General features: G+C 38.9%; 1 long non-coding RNA gene across 1 annotated transcript in view; it reads right to left on the reverse strand.

The window, feature by feature from the left end:
• LOC114486190 (uncharacterized) overlaps positions 1 to 10,238 on the reverse strand; it is a 22,582-nt gene that overhangs the window by 3,271 nt on the left and 9,073 nt on the right. The window lies entirely within an intron of this gene.

Consider the following 10,238-nt stretch of genomic DNA (forward strand, 5'->3'; position numbering starts at 1 on the left):
TGTATCAATTTACATTCCCACCAACAGTGAAAGAAGGTTCCCCTTTCTCCACACCCTCTCCAGCATTTATTGTTTGTAGATTTTTTGATGATGCCCATTCTAATGGGTGTGAGGTAATACCTCATTGTAGTTTTGATTTGCATGTCTCTAATAATTAGTGATGTTGAGCATCTCTTCATGTGCCTCTTGGCCATCTGTATGTCTTCTTTGGAGAAATATCTATTTAGGTTTTCTGCCCATTTTTGGATTGGGTTGTTTGTTTTTGTGTTATTGAGCTGCATGAGCTGATTGTATATTTTGGAGATTAATCCTTTGTCAGTTGCTTCGTTTGCAAATATTTTCTTCCATTCTGAGGGTTGTCTTTTCGTCTTGTTTATGGTTTCCTTCACTGTGCAAAAGCTTTTACATTTCATTACATCTCAGTTGTTTATTCCCGTTTTTAATTCCCTTATTCTAGGAGGTGGGTCAAAAAGAATCTTGCTGTGATTTATGTCATAGAGTGTTCTGCCTATGTTTTCCTCTATGAGTTTTATAGTGTCTGGCCTTACATTTAGATCTTTAATCCATTTTGAGGTTATTTTTGTGTCTGTAGTTAGGGTGTGTTCTAATTTCATTCTTTCACATGTAGCTGTCCAGTTTTCCCAGCACCACTTATTGAAGAGGCTGTCTTTTCTCCACTGTATGTTCTTGCCTCCTTTGTCAAAGATAAAGTGACCCTATGTATGTGGGTTTATCTCTGGGCTTTCTATCCTGTTCCATTGATCTATATTTCTGTTTTTGTGCCAGTACCATACTGTCTTGATTACTGTAGCCTTGGAGTATAGTCTGAAGTCAGGGAACCTGATTCCTCCAGCACCGTTTTGCTTTCTCAAGATTGCTTTGGCTACTTGGGGTCTTTTGTGTTTCCATACAAATTGTAAAATTTCTTGTTCTAGTTCTGTGAAAAATGCCACTGGTAATTTGATAGGGATTGCATTCAATCTGTAGATCGCTTTGGGTAGTATAGTCATTTTCACAGTATTGATACTTCCAATCTAGAACCAAGGTATACCTGCCCAACTGTTTATGTTATCTTTGATTTCTTTCATTAGTGTTTTATAGTTTTCTGAGTACAGGTCTTTTGCCTCTTTAGGTAGGTTTACTCCTAGGTATTTTTTGTTGTTGTTGTTGTTGTGATGGTAAATGGGATTGTGTCCTTAAGTTCTCTTTCTGATCTTTCGTTGTTACTGTATAGGGATGCAAGAGATTTCTGTGCATTAATTTTGTATCCTGCAACCTTACCAAATTCATTGACTAGTTCTGGTAGTTTTCTGGTGGCATCTTTAGGATTTTCTATGTATAGTACCATATCATTGGCAAAGTCAGTTTTAGGTCTTTTCCGATTTGTATCCCTTTTATTTCTTTTTCTTCTCTGATTGCTGCAGCTAGGACTTCCAATACTGTGTTGAATAATAGTAGCAAGAGTGGACAGCCTTCTCTTGTTCCTGATCTTAGAGGAAATGTTTTCAGTTTTTCACCATTGAGAATGATGTTTGCAGTGGGTTTGTCATATATGGCTTTTATTATGTTGAGGTAGGTTCCCTCTATGCCCACTTTCTGTAGTTTTTATCATAAATGGGTGTTGAATTCTGCCAAAAGCTTTTTTTGCATCTATTGAGATGATCATATGATTTTTATTCTTTAATTTGTTAATATGGTGTATCACATTGATTGTTTTGCGTATATTGAAGAATCCTTGCATCCCTGGGATAAATCCCACTTGATCATGGTGTATGATTCTTTTAATGTGTTGTTGGATTCTGTTTGCTAGTATTTTCTTGAGGATTTTTGTGTCTATGTTCATCAGTGATACTGGTCTATAATTTTCTTTTTTTTTTTTTTGCGGTATGCGGGCCTCTCACTGCTGTGGCCAGGGCACGAACCCACGTCCCCTGCATCGGCAGGCGGACTCTCAACCACTGCACCACCAGGGAAGCCCTATAATTTTCTTTTTTTGTAATATCTTTGTTTGGTTTTGGTAACAGGGTGATGGTGGCCCTCATAGAACAAGTTTGGGAGTGTTCTTCCCTCCACAATTTTTTGGAAGAGTTTGAGAAGGATAGGTGTTAACTCTTCTCTAAATGTTTGATAGAATTTGCCTGTGAAGCCATCTGGTCCTAGACTTTTGTTTGTTGGAAGATTTTTAATTAGTTTCAATTTCATTACCTGTGATTGGTCTGTTTATATTTTCTAATTCTTCCTGGTTCAATCTGGTAAAGTTGTACTTTTCCAGGAATTTGTCCATTTCTTCCAGGTTGTCCATTTTATTGGTATAGAGCTGCTTGTAGCAGTCTCTTATAATCTTTTGTATTTCTGCAGTGTCACTTGTAATCTCTTCTTTTCATTTCTAATTTTATTGATTTGAGTCCTCTCCCCTCTTTTCTTGGTGAGTCTGGCTAAAGATTTATCAATTCTGTTTATCTTCTCAAGGAGCCAGCTTTTAGTTTTATTGATCTTTGTTATTTTCTTTGTTTCTATTTCATTTATTTCTGCTCTGATTATGATTTCTTTCCTTCTACTACCTTTGGGTTTTCTTTGTTCTTTTTCTAGTTGCTTTAGGTGTAAGGTTATATTGTTTATTTGAGATTTTTCTTGTTTCTTGAGCTGAGCTTGAATTGCTATGAACTTCCCTCTTACAACTGCTTTCGCTGCATCCCATAGGTTTTGGATCATTGTGTTTTCATTGTCATTTGTTCCTAGGTATATTTTTATTTCTTCTTTGATTTCTTCAGTGATCCCTTGGTTATTTAGCAGCGCACTGTTTAGTCTCCATGTGTTTGTGTCTTTTACTGTATTTTTCCTGTAATTGATTTCTAATCTCATAGCATTGTGGTTAGAAAAGATGCTTGATATGATTTCAGTTTTCTTAAATTTTCCAAGGCTTGGTTTGTGACCCAGGATGTGATCTATTCTGGAGAGTGTTCCATGTGCACTTCAGAAGAAAGTGTGTTTTTCCGCTTTCAGGTGGAATGTCCTAAAAATATCAATTAGGTCTATCTGGTCTATTGTGTCTTTTTTATTTTTTTTCCTGCGGTACGCGGGCCCCTCACTGCCACGGCTTCTCCCACCGCGGAGCACAGGCTCCGGACACGCAGGCCCAGCAGCCACAGCCCACGGGCCCAGCTGCTCCGTGGCATGCGGGACCCCCCCAGACCGGGGCACGAACCCGCATCCCCCGCATCGGCAGGCAGGCTCCCAACCACTGCGCCACCAGAGAAGCCCTCTATTGTGTCTTTTAAAGCTTGTGTTTCGTTATTTACTCTCTGTATGATCTATTGGTGTAAGTGGGGTGTTAAAGTCCCCCACTACTATTGTGTTACTGTTGATTTCTCCTTTTATGGCTGTTAGCATTTGCCTTATGTATTGAGGTGTTCTTATGTTGGGTGCATAAATAGTTATAGTTGTTACGTTTTCTTCTTGGATTGATCCCTTGATCATTATGTAGTGTCCTTTCTTATCTCTTGTAACAGTCTTTATTTTAAAGACTATTTTATCTGATATGAGTATTGCTAATCCAGCTTTCTTGTGATTTCCATTGGTGTGGAATATCTTTTTCCATCCCCTCACTTTCACTCTATATGTGTCCCTAGGTCTGAAGTGGGTTTCTTGTAGACAGCATATATAAGGGTCTTGTTTTTGTATCCATTCAGCCAGTCTGTGTCTTTTGGTTGGAGCATTTAATCCATTTACATTCAAGGTTATTATCAATATGTATGTTCCTATTACCATTTTCTTAATTGATTTGGGTTTGTTTTTGTGGGTCTTTTTCTTCTCTAGTGTTTCCCGCTTAGAGAAGTTCCTTTAACGTTTTGTTGTAAAGCTGATTTGGTGGTGCTGAATTCTCTTAGCTTTTGCTTGTCTGTAAAGTTTTCGATTTCTCCGTCAAATCTGAATGAGATCCTTGACAGGTAATCTTGGTTGTTGGTGTTCCCCTTTCATCACTCTAAATATGTCCTGCCACTCCCTTGTGGCTTGAAGAGTTTCTGCTGAAAGATCAACTGTTAACCTTATAGGGATTCCCTTGTATGTTATTTGTTGCTTTTCCCTTGCTGCTTTAAAATTTTTTATTTGTATTTAATTTTTGATAGTTTGATTAATGTGTGTTTCAGCATGTTTCTCTTTGGGTTTATCCTGTATGGGACTCTCTGCATTTCCTGGACTTGATTGACTATTTCCTTTCCCATGTTAGGGATGTTTTCGACTATGATCTCTTCAATTATTTTCTCAGACCATTTCTCTTTCTCTTCTTCTGCGACCCCTATAATTTGAATGTTGGTGCGTTTAATGTTGTCCCAGAGGTCTCTGAGACTGTCCTCAATTCTTTTCATTCTTTTTTCTTTATTCTGCTCCCTGGCAGTTATTTCCACTATTTTATCTTCCAGCTCACTTATCCATTCTTCTGCCTCAGTTATTCGGCTACTGATTCCTTCTAGAGGATTTTTAATTTCAGTTACTGTGTTGTTCATCACGGTTTGTTTGCTGTGTAGTTCTTCTAGATACTTGTTAAATGTTTCTTGTATTTTCTCCATTCTGTTTCCGAGATTCTGGATCATCTTTACTATCATTACTCTGAATTCTTTTTCAGGTAGGTTGCCTATTTTGTCATTTATTTGGTCTTGTAAGTTTTCATCTTGTTCCTTCGTCTGTAACACATTTTTTTGTCATTTGTTTTTAATTTGATGGGTGGGGCTGTATTCCTGTGTTACTGGTTGTTTGGCCTGAGGCATCCAGCACTGGAGTTTGCAGGCAGGTGGATAGAGCCGGGTCTTGGTGCCGAGACGAGGACTTCCGGGAGGCCTCACTCCAATTAATATTCTCTAGGGTCTGAGGTTCTCTCTTAGTCCAGTGGTTTGGACTCAGAACTCCCACCACAGGAGGTCAGGCCTGACTTCCGGCCTGGGAACCAAGATCACGCAAGCCACATGGCACAGCAAAAAAAAAAAAAGAGAACAAAAAAAGGAGCAGTACAAGAGCAAAGAATAAAAAACAAAATAAAATTAGAAAGATAAAAAATATATTAGAAAAAATAAAAATATAATTGAAACAACTGCAACAAGATAAAACAAAACCACAACAGAAAATTAAACTAAATAAAAGATTTATTAGAAAAAATAAAAATATACATGAATCAACAAGAATGAATCAAGGTAAAACAGAACCTCCATCTAAAAGAGGAAAAAGAGAAAAGAAAAAAAAAAGGCTTGGCTATGGGGCACAGAGTTTAGGCACGGGTGGAAATTAGGCAGTGGTGGGCTTTAGCGTGGGGGGGGAACCTAGGCGAGAGATGGGTGACTATTGGGCGTGGGGCATGGCCTAGGCTCAGGACCCATGCCGCCGGAAAAGGCCTTGGGGGCAGGGCCTAGGCGGGCTCTGTTCAAACGTGGGGCAGGGGCTCTGCTTAGGATCTGCACAGAAGAGGAGAGGCAGCACATCCAAAGGGGGGCCTCTGGAGTGTGGAGTTCCAGAGTTTGGAGGTAAGGCCCTGGGTGAGGGTGTGTGGGTGGGGTTTAGGCCCAGTGCGGTTGCAGGGGCCCTGGGGGGGGGTCTTCTAGTGTAGAGGTAGGGCCCTGGGTGGGGTATAGGGGCCGGGCTTGGGCTCTGCACGGCAGGAAGGAGGCTCCGAAGTAAGAGGATTAGGCCTGGGAACCCAATAGGCTCCCTGGTGCCTAAGTGGACAGGGAAAGCGCTGGCCACGTTCCCTTCCATTCCTCTGTGCCACCCTCTAGGGTGTCCTCCCAAATGCCAGCCCCTAACTGTGGGTCGGTCCCACTGGATGTAGGAACTCCTCCCATCCCCCAGCCACCCCTCAGGGGTGCCGGTCCTGTAGGTCCAGCCTTAACTTTTGCTCCCCCTTACCTCCCTCCCACTCCCTCAGGACCCACGTGGCTGGAGGGGGCCTCGGTGGGCAGAGGATCAGGCCCGGGATCTCAGCAGGCTCCCAGGGGCCCAAGAGGGCAGAGGAAACCTGGGCATGCTCCCTTTTGATCATCTGCCCTCCCAATGGTCCCCCAATTTCCCCCTTCGGGCATGGGATCCCTTCCCTTCCCACAGCCGCCCCTCAGGGGCACCAGTCCTGTCCCACCTCCACTTTTCCTTCTCCCTCACTCCCACCCCCAAGCCCCACATCCTACCCCGTCACTGGGGGTTCCTCCCATTCCCCTTAGTTGTCTGTGGTCCCCCACCAGTGTCTGGTGGGTGCCCTAGTTATGTGGAGACGTGAATTCTGCATCCTCCTAGTCTGCCATCTTGACTCCGCCCTTGTGGTAGGTGTTTAATAAATGTTTGCTGTCATTTAGCAAATATTATGGCGGGGAGCATAAGCCAATGTCTACATAAGAAATGGGAGATTCCATGTAACTGTGCTTCTGACAGGATTTGGTTTTCTACTAGACTTTTAATCTTTTATTTGTTTTTAATATTGTAACTAAATGTATTTTTCCTGAGAGATAAGAGAAATAATGGTCTTATAACAGTTGTATATATCTAAGATAAGATATATAGATACTTAAACACTTTGTTTCACTAGCTGTTCACTAGTGTGTCTGATACCTGGTCATTTTCACTCTTTTCCTCTAAGTAACACATCTCTATTTTCTCAGTGAAGAAACTACTGTCAACTTTCTAGGTTCATGGATCATTTTAACAATCTAGCAGCTACCAGCAGGTTCAACTTGGCTGGAAAAATTGGGATTTTTAAATGAGCTGTCCAGTCTTTTTTGATCTCTTAGTTCCCATATTAGGATACAAGACTTTAACTTAGGAACTATGATAAGTAGCCATCAACTGCTGTGGTGTGGCCTATACAAGTGATTGGATTTTTCTCCCCCCAACTCTTACTATCTCCCCTCCACACCCTCTCACACAGAGAGTCTAAGTAGTAAGTATTCGAAGAGGTCAGTTTTGTAATAAATTAGGATTAATAACAAAATATAGGGGTATTCTGCTTATAACAGTTCTTCTTATGTCACACATTGTAGTTATGAAAAAACAAAGCAAATGAAATGAAAACCAGGGCCTCCAGTTTATGTCCAAGTGCTGCTGTTGATTCTGTTTTCTCATCTGTAGAAGTTTTGCTCTGTTCTTGTCTGTCAGAGTAGTTAACTAAGTGTTAGATGTCCGGCACACCTAATTTTATGAAGAAAGGAACTGGATGTACCAGCCAAGTATGTTAATAAATAAGCTGTGGTGTAATACATTTGGGATTGCTACCTATTGCTTACCCAAGAATAAATTCGAACAACTGAAAGAACAACATTAGAAATCATTATCTTTCCCAAGGTACAATAAATAAGAGAACCAGAAACGTGAGACTACAACTTCCTCCTAATCATATAACTATTTGTACAATTGCCTTCTATTTTGCCTAATTTTGCCTGTGGAAATGCTTTTTGAGAAATGGAAGGTCTTTTTTCTACCAGAATCTTTGTGATACTGGGGATTTATCCTTTATTAAAATGGACCTAGTGTCTTTTAATCTGCAGACTATTCTAGTTCAAAATTAAATTGAAAGCTGCTTCTTTTCCATTTCCTTCTTTCAACATATAAATTTGCCTCTTTCAGCATGTAAGTCTGTTGAATTAAAGTCCTTTGATAATGTAATTCCTAGTTAAGTACCTCAGTTTCCTCTTTAAATAAAAAGCATGTAATTCTAAGCTCATTGACTCTGTTTCTTTATAATATGAAAGGTTACCTCCCCCCAAAAAAATCATTGGTTAAATTCTAAACCAAGCTAAAAGTAAGATGTGAATAGGAAAGTGAATTCAAAACAACTCAAGATACAAACCCCTAGTTACTGATGAATGTGTATTAATCATCAATTTACCACATCTTGCTTTTGTATTTATATTAAAAGGTTGTACCATTTTCCCAATTATATTATACAGAAAAATGCTTTCTTGGAGTGCCAGAAAGTAAGGAAGTGCTCAAAAAGCAAATCGATGGGGAAATGTCACAGGGACACAGGAAGCAACTGAAAGTGGTCCCAATGGCCAAAGCTGGAACAATTTGAACAATATAAATAACCTAGTATTGATTTATAATATAAAGTATAAAAAATACACATCAGTCCATAATGGTATAAATAAGTGATTGAATAATAAGTGGGGTAGAATAGAGAAAACTCCCATATGGAAGAATTTCAAACAATTTATATAAATACTCTGCCCTCCAGGAGTTGGAGCATAACTCCCCATTCCTTAAGTGTAGGCTGCATAGACTGACTTCCTTCCAAAGAGCGGTAAAGGGAGAAAAATAACTTTAGAGTGAAGAAATCTGACAATCACTACCTCAGCTGGGTGATCAAGATTAACATCAACAGTAAAGTCATGTGGATAGTATGTACGCTTGATATGATGAGAAGGGTACTTTGCCTCTGTCTTCTTCCCTAAAACCATGACCCAGTCTAACCATGAGGAAAACATCAGACAAACCCAAGTTCAGGAATATCTTACAAAATACCTGACCATCTCAAAACTGTGAAGCTCATCAAAGAAAAAGGAATGTCTGAGAAACTGTCATAGTATAGAGGAGCCTAAGACCTGATGTCTAAATGCAATGTACCTTGGATGGGATCTTGGAACATAAAAAGACATTAAGTAAAAATTGAAGAAATATTAATAAAGTATGGATTCTGGTTAATAACAATGTACTGATTGGTTTATTGGTTGTGACACATGTAGCACTGTAATGTAAGATGTTAACAATAAAATAAATTGTGTGGGGGGTATACAGGCACTCTGTACTAACTTCCCAAGTTTTTCTTAAATCTAAAACTATTCTAAAATTTTAAAAAAAGAAATGTATTCTTTTGGTTCAGGATTTGACCCAGAGGCATAGTCTAGTGGAATTTTCTCAGAGGAGGAAGAATATTGGATAGTATTATTCATTTAAATTACTATCTTTTCCCTTGATTACTCTACAAATTAAGTTCTTCTAATAAAGCATACTATTACTTACTATAGCAATTTTGTTCCTTTGTTGAATAAGTATAGACTACAGTTGTAGAGAGGAGAAAATGGTAATATGAGGTCAAAAGACACATTTTCTTAAAATACTTAGATAAGTTCTTATAGCTGAGCACATTAAGCCAATAGTCTCCACTAGCAAAATGTACAGTATATTAATAAAAAGTACATTCATGAATGAGATAATTTTACTCAATACTGGACCTGTGCATGGTTACTTTTGTCAGTAGTAATATAATGTATAATACTATACAAACATCCTCCAAGCTGCCTACTTGGAATTTCCCGAAGTGCTGTGTTTTTCCATGTTTCTACATATATTCTTATGTTTCCACTTGCCCAACCTATTTCACCTTCAAGATTCACGTAATCTGTCATCTGTTCTAGAAACCTCCAGGATGAAATAGGTGACCTATCTTTATGCTTGACACCACACCTGGTATATTGCTCAATTATATGTGGTGACTATCATTTGTCACACTATATAATGTCAGTTGTTTCTGTCACCTAGTTCCTCCTTGAAATAATAAATTCCTTTGAAGAAGATACTTTGTAATTAATCTGTATGTTCTAGTGCCTAATATAGTATCTGAAACACAGTAAGACCTCAGTAAATCAACGATTAATTAAATAAATAATTAATTAAGTTCAACATGGGAGATAAAAATATGGATGAGTTTTTAAAGGAGTAAATAAAATAGTGAATAATACTTCACTATTTTATTAAAAAGTTATTGAGGAGATTATGGGGTGCTTAACATTTTGAAATGTCTGTGGGGCAAGCATGTTCTTCCAGAAAATATTCTGGGATACATCATTGATCTGAGTCAGTATGTCACCTCTAATATTCTGTTTGGTTTGAAACACAAGTGACATGTCCTATCCATAACTTATTTCCTCAATCAAATACAGGATTTTAAAAGGCAATATCTTAGTGCAGGAACGAAGGTGGGGTGCCTGTCTTCCTTGATCCTCCTTGCTGCCTTGGTCCTCACTGCTGTTTCTCCCTGATTTCTCAGATTCCCCAGCTTCTTTAAAGCACCCACTACCTCTCCTGTTTGAAATTATTTACGGACCTCCCGTTTACTCCTCTTCATTCAGTGAAGATTTTAGGACCAAGCTTTCTCCCTCTCTCTATATATAACTACTCCTGTAGTTAATTTTTGCAGCAGATTTTTTAACCTCAATTTTTTTTTTTTTTTTTTTTTTTGGTGGTACGCGGGCCTCTCACTGCTG

Source organism: Physeter macrocephalus, chromosome 4 (genome assembly GCF_002837175.3).
Source record: "Physeter macrocephalus isolate SW-GA chromosome 4, ASM283717v5, whole genome shotgun sequence".
In the NCBI taxonomy this organism is placed as follows: domain Eukaryota; kingdom Metazoa; phylum Chordata; class Mammalia; order Artiodactyla; family Physeteridae; genus Physeter; species Physeter macrocephalus.